This window comes from Carcharodon carcharias, chromosome 10 (genome assembly GCF_017639515.1).
Source record: "Carcharodon carcharias isolate sCarCar2 chromosome 10, sCarCar2.pri, whole genome shotgun sequence".
In the NCBI taxonomy this organism is placed as follows: Eukaryota; Metazoa; Chordata; class Chondrichthyes; order Lamniformes; family Lamnidae; genus Carcharodon; species Carcharodon carcharias.
The window spans coordinates 35,555,446-35,562,553 of record NC_054476.1 but is presented as its reverse complement, the minus strand read 5'-3'; the positions used below and the strand labels follow the sequence as shown (position 1 = coordinate 35,562,553).

Below are 7,108 nucleotides of genomic sequence, written 5' to 3'. Positions count from 1 at the left end.
ATGGTGGAAGTTGAACCCATGACCCAGAACATTAGCCTGGGCCTCTGGGTTACTAGTTCAGTGACATTATCACTATGTCACCATCTCCCCTCATGCCAGCAAATCATCTGAGGTGAAAAAGTGGGAACGAAGTGGGGTATATTTTTGGGAGGGGGTGCCCTGTGCACATCAGGGACACCCTTCTCCAAGATGATGCCCCCACCTTATCCTGACCTGCCCAAAAATTCTGAACTTATCTGAGTCCAGGTCCTCTGGGATCTACTGTTGGTTTCTTCCTGGGCCTGCTTGCACGACTGAATTCTGGCACTGTTGAGACTACTAGAGCTGCTGACCAATCTTGAGGGCAAGACTTCATTCCTCTGAAGGGCGGATTGTTTAGACCGCTGGCAACGTGTACCACTGCGGGGCTGCTTTTTAAAAAATCGATCGAATTAACCAACTTTTGCAAGGCGGCGGAACTAGCATTACCTCCTTCCTCCTGTAAAATTCACCTCATCATGGTAGCTGGGAAATTCAATATCAATTAATTAAATATAACTGGAATAAAAAAAAGCTAGTCTCAGTAATGGTGACCATGAAACTACTGAATTATTGGTTCATTAATTCCCTTTAGGAAAGGAAATTTGCTGGCCTTAACCACTTTGGCCTGTATGGGACTCCAGACCCACAGCAACCTGATTGATTCTTAACTGTCCTCTGACATGGCCAGGCAAACTACTCAGTTGTATTAAGAAGGTGGCAGGAAATTACGATTGGGCACTAAATGCTGGTCTTGCCAGCAATGCCTACATCCTGTAAATGAATTTTTAAAACCTAGTTGAGATACAAGCAAATACCATGGTCCTTTAGGATTTTGTTTTAAACACTGCAAAATAAGTAAAACGTGTGTGGCTTATTAACTTAAGTTTACAATGTACATTCGGTGCATTCTTAGTACAGGCCTGGTTTTAGAGAGAAATGAACAGAAGTGACTGTTGGCTTTCTGTGCTCACTGACTTACATTCACTGCTGGTCTGGCAATGCACCAATTTTAAAATTCTCACCCTCATGTTTTCACTTCCCTTCATGGCCTGTCCTCCATTCACGATCTCTGTAAGCTCCTCCAACCCTACAATCCTCCAAGGACTCTGCGCCCCTCCAATTCTGTCCTCTTGCACATCTCCCATTTTAATCGCTCCACCACTGGTGACTATGCCTTCAGCTGCCGCAGCTCTCTGCTCTGGAATTTTCACCCTAAACCTCTCTGCCTTTCCCTCTCGCTTTAAGACACTTCCTAAAACCCACCTCTTTGACCAACTGCCCTAAAAGCTCTTTGTGCGGCTCGAGTCTAATTGTGCTTGGTAATTCTCGCCTATGAAGCTCCTTTGCACATTTTACAACATTAAAGATGCTATATAAATGTAGGCTGTTGTTGTTGCATTGTTCAGAGCTTGTTCAATGCACCCTCACCATAATGCAGACAGAGGACAGTGGCGTCCAACACCTGTACAACGTTGTTTGCAAAGTGTTTTGGGGCATCCGAGTTCATGAAAGATGCTATATATCCAAATTCTTTCTTTACTTATATTTTAAAATATTGTTCTTTACTTAAACAGACTTCTAACTGTCAAAGTGAAGGTAGTCTTTTTACCTGATGTCACCTAAAGGCCTCATTAGAGAGGACATTTCAACACAAAAAATTGCCACAAAAAAAGTAAATGTTCAATGTCACTTGGAGTGTTGCTGGGATCTGGAATGCTCTACCTGAAAAGCTGGTGGGAACTGATACCGTAAGTAATTTTCAAAGGGAGTTGGACAGGTACTTGAGGATGAGGAATTTACAGGGTTATAGACAAAAAGCAGGAATGTGGGACTAGGTACCATTGATCTTTCAAAGAACCAGCATAAGCATGACAGGCTGAATGGCCTGTACGTTTTTATGGTTGTAAAGTTACTTAAGGCAACGGAAAATCTTTCCCTTCCAAAAGACCCTTAGGTGATTAATTGGCCCCACAGCATTTAACTATGTGAGTGGTTATTAGACAATACAAGGATATAGTGCTCGCTTCGGCAGCACATATATTAAAATTGGAACGATACAGGGAATATTAGCATGGCTCCTGCGCAAGGATGACATGAAAAAAAATTTGGCTTGGCCTAAATAGCCAAGTGGTTTTGGTACTGGGCTTGCAACCCCAAGATCAAGAGTTCAAATCTCACAATGGCAAACTATGAAACAATGTAACTTCATCTGAATAGGAACAGATGGAAACGTGTTTGTACTCGAAAGAGTTACAAGGATATTGTGCATTGCAGGTTGGGGAGGATATTGAAATTAGTTATGGTCTGTTTTTTGGGCAATTGGGCTCAAAATTGGTCTTCAGATCTTTCTTACATTATTACTGCAAGTTTGAATGTTAATGTCAGGCTGTTTGCTTTGTCAGTATGGGCGGTGGGAGTGGGAGCAAGGGATGGGGTCTTGACCACAGTACCGTAGAGAAGGAGGAAACAATGCTGATCCACCTGCCTCCACAGCAATGTTTCTTGAAATTATTTCTCTTTACAACGTGACACTGCATGGATGGTTGCTGAAGAATCTCGATTGAAACAGGTCCTCTCATCCAGACCAATCAATCACACAGGCAAAGGATCTGACGCTTCCTTTTGAACAGCCACCTGGGACACAGATACAGATCAGTTGCAGGATGTTGCACCTACAAAATTGGTCGTCCTCCTCTATCCCGGAAACAACAACTTGCATTTACACAGCACTTTCACTGAAGTAAAACCTTCCAGGGTATTTCACAGCGATGTTATCAGACACCGAGCTACAGGAGGACATGAGGGCAGGTGGCCAACTCGCTGAGCAAAATTCTCTCCTCACCTCCCCTCTGGTTGTCTTGCCAATTACCTTAGAACAACAACAACAGCAGCAGTTTGCATTTATGTAGCGCCTTTAATGTTGTAACAATTTCTCAAGTTCTCAGAAAGCAACCTAAGGGAGAGCTTTTTACGTTGAGGACTTTTTCCAAATAGTGAGAAGATAGTGATCAAAACAAAGAATAGGTAAAGATTTCCAATGGTAGCCTTCTCTACTAGAGACATACTTAAAGGCAGACTTAGATTTTTATCACACCTTTCACAAGCACAGAACATCCCTAAGTGTTTTACAGCCAAAGTATTTCAGAAGTGCAGTCACTGTTGTAACGTAGCTACTGCAGCAGCCACTTTGATGTGTCTCAGTGGGCAGCAATCTCACCCGTGGGCCAGAATGTTGTGTGTGTCAATGTTTTATTAATTACATTGTTAAGTTTCAATGGCAATCACATTGTTGAGGTTTAATGGCAATTACATTATTAAGGCAATTGCATTGTTAAAGAGGTGATGGGTATTTGTACACCTATACATGAGGACAGGCTTAGAAAGAGTATAAATGAGGACAGGAACCGTGTTTTGATTAAGTTTGTTAAATTTCCTTTGTAGTTTTGTCCTTTAGTTACTGTGCCCCATTAGGGAGTTATCCTCTCTCATTAGTTCCTTTGACTTCTTGTTAATTTGTCCCTTTTTTTGTTAATTGGTTTATTTTCAAAAGAATATAAATGGAGACAGCTGGAACACTAAAGGGGGAATAGTAATGACTGTGAACTAATGCAATAAACTATTTTCAGTATACAAAGAAGCGGTATCTTTGTTTTATCTTCACCAACCAGTGTGGATCCAGTTAAGTGTATTCAAGTCCCTTGCCAGAGACTTTTGAGCATGTAATCCAGACTGACATTCCCAATGGAGTACTGCAGTGTCAGAGGTGCTGTCCTTCATATGAGATGTTAAACTGACGTGCTGTCTGACCTTTCATATGAATGTTAAAAGATTTGATGGCCATTATTTCAAGGGAGCAGAGTTCTCCTCAATGTCCTGAGTCGATACGTATTCCTTAACCAACATCACTGAATCAGATTATCTGATCATTTATTTCTTTACTCTTTGTGGGAAAATTGGCTGCCACATTTCCCTCAAATCAGAATATCCAGATCTATTAGGCTTAGAGTAACTTGAGTTATCTCCTCATTAAGGGAACGAGAGATTGAAACTTTAGATGTAACTGATGGGGTTCTATGGGGAGGTCCTAGAGACAGAAGGCATTGACAACATTTAGGATTCAGTCAACAAGTTCAATAAAACAAAATAGTTCAAACACAATCTGAAGTGCACTGGTCAGATTACACCTGTAACTCATTCCCAAGTACCCATTATTTTCTATAATTCATGTGTTTTCACTGAATTGCAATTAAAATGCACTCCCAGTTTCAGCTGAACAACTGTAGTTGGCAATATTCCACCTTTAGTCATATCATGTAACTCACAAAGGATTAATATGAACCCAAATATGTCATTCTAAATGGATTACACCAACACAAACTGCTATAAAATTATCGTAAATGTGTTGCTTTCTCATAGTGGATTACAGAGATGAGGGACTTCAGTTATGTGGAGAGACTGGGAAAGCTGGGTTGGTCTCCTTAGAGCAGAGAAGGTTAAGAGGAGATTTAATACAGGCGTTTGACATTATGAGGGGTTTTGAGAGAGTAAATACAGAAACGCTATTTCCACTGATAGGAGGGTCAGTAACCAGATGGCACACATTTAAGGTAATTGACAGAACAACCAGAGGAAAAAGGAGAGGTTTTTTTAATGCAGAGAGTTGTCATGATCCAGAAAGCATTGTCTGAAAGAACAGTGGAAGCCGTTTTCTTGTGAGCATTCCTGGCTAGGCCAGCATTTAGTACCCATTGCTAATTGCCCTTAAGAACGTAGTGGTGAGCTGCCTTCTTGAACAGACTATATCGTGTATGTACACCCACAGTGCTGTATGGAAGGGAGTTCTGAAGATTTTGACCCAGCAACAGGAATGGAACAGCGATATAGTTCCAAGTCAGTATGGTGTGTGTCTTGGAGGGTAGCTTGCAGGTGCTGGTGTTCCCATGCATCTGCTGCCCATGTCCTTCTAGGTGGTAGAGGTCATGGGCTTGGAAGGTGCTGTTGAAGGAGCCTTGACGATTTGCGACAGTGCATGTTGTAGATGGCACACACTGTTGCCAATGTGCATTGGTGGTGGAGGGAGTAAATGTTAAAAATGTTTAATAGGGTGCCCATCTAGCTTTGTCCTGGATGGTGTCGAGTTTCTTGAGGTTTTTGGAACTACACTCATCCAGGTAAATGGAGAGTATTCCATCAGACTCCTGACTTGTGTATTGTAGATAATAGGCATGATTTGGGAAGCCAGTTAGTGAGTTACTTGTTGCAGAACTCCCAGACTCTGACCTGTTCTTGTAGGCACAGTATTTAATTTCAAAAATGAATTGGATATGTATTTGAAAAGGGAAAATTTGCAGGAATATGGGAATGATCCAACACATGATTCTATGGTTTGCACTGTAGTTTAGCTTTTAATGTGAAACCATTTTGCAGTTATTGTTAATGTCCTAAACTAAATTTATTTTTTATGGTTTATTTATTCCTCCACTTTGAATGAGCATCATTATAGTTGAAGTACATAACGGCCACAATGCAATGTCTGCATTTATTAATTATTGACAAGCAATATTGCCTAAGTAAGCTGAATCTTATTAATTTTAATGACGCTGTGAACTATAGTTCAGCATAGCCTTGGATCTCAAAGGTTTCCTTTGTGTGTCAGGTTCCCACATAAAGGGCATCTTGCCTTTATGCAGGACACTACCCAACATAATTTTCACTGCCTTAGAATATCACAAAGATCTGGTAGCACTTCTCACTCTAATAGAGATCTTGAAGCAGAGAGACATCATAAAATCCAAAAGTACTTCGCCAGGATGAATGCTTAAGTAATTTGCTTATATAGTCCTGAAATACTCTGCTGGGGACTATTCAATCAAGGAGGGACAGGAGCAGATGATTATAAAATATTAAGGAACTCCCAGCAGAATAGAGTCACTCCTTAAAAGATTATTGAAAGAATAAAAAAACCCAAGCTTTTATGGCAAAAATAATAAGCCACTTATAGACTGCCCCCTACCATCAATCCCACTACATCCCCTGTATTCAGCAACAAGTGAAAGACTTCTCAGAAATACAATACAGGTGACAAAAGTAGAATGTAATTAAAAATTCATTCAGGCTCAATTAAAGCAACCATGAAATACAATACATAGTCAGTATTCCTACCAGGCAAATCTCTAACCAAGATCTATTCAATCAAGTACTAAAGCAGCAAGTCTGTGATGGATTGCATTACAAAAAGGCTCAGTGGCCAACTGCTTTATGCTATAAGAAAAACTCAGAAGATGCCAGGGTCCATGTTGGTAGCACTCTCTCTTGGCTCTGAGTCAAGTGGTTGAAGGGTCTAAAGTCTGAGCCCAAAGATTTGACTACAAAATCTAGGTTGATGCTCCCAGTGCAATGCAGCATTCCACTGATGGAGGTACCATCTTTGGGATGCGGCATGAAATCAAGGCCCCATCTGCCCTCTCAGGTGGACATGAAAGATCCCAAGGCACTATTTCAAAGAAGAGCAGGGAGTTCCCCCCAGTGTCCCAGCCAATATTTATCCCTCAATCAGCTTCACTAAAATAGGTTAACTGGTCATTTATTACACTGCTGTTTCATAGCGGTTAGTTGTATTTACTTCTATGACAAAAATGACTACACTTGAAAAGTACTTAATGCACTGTGAGAGGCTTTTGGACATCCTGCTATATACATGCTATGCCTTCAGCTGCCTAAACCTCTCCACCTCTCTTTCATCCTTTAATTTGTTCCTTCAAGCCTACCCCTTTGACCAAACTCATGGTCACCAATTCTAATATTGCATTACTTGTCTCGGTGTCAATTTTTTTTGTATCATTATTCTCCTGTGAAGCATCTTGGGATGTTTTACTAAATTATCAGAGAGACTAGAGAAGCTCGAGCTGTTCTCCTTAGAGGTGAGAAGGTTAAGAGGCAATTTGATGGAGGTGTTCAAAATCACAAATGTTTTTTTCAGAGTAAATAAGGAGGAAGTGTTCCCAACAGCAGAAGGGTTGGTAACCAGAGGACAACCTTAGGATGTCTCAAAACCCTTTACAGCCAATGAAGTTATTTTGAAGCGTAG

The 7,108-nt window shown here is 40.9% G+C and overlaps 1 non-coding gene across 1 annotated transcript; it reads left to right on the top strand.

Annotated features, from left to right (window-relative positions):
• The first annotated feature begins 2,037 nt into the window (after positions 1–2,037).
• LOC121283687 lies at positions 2,038–2,144 on the top strand. The gene has a single exon (XR_005944334.1). It is a non-coding gene; the product is annotated as a U6 spliceosomal RNA (small nuclear RNA).
• Positions 2,145–7,108: the final 4,964 nt, after the last annotated feature.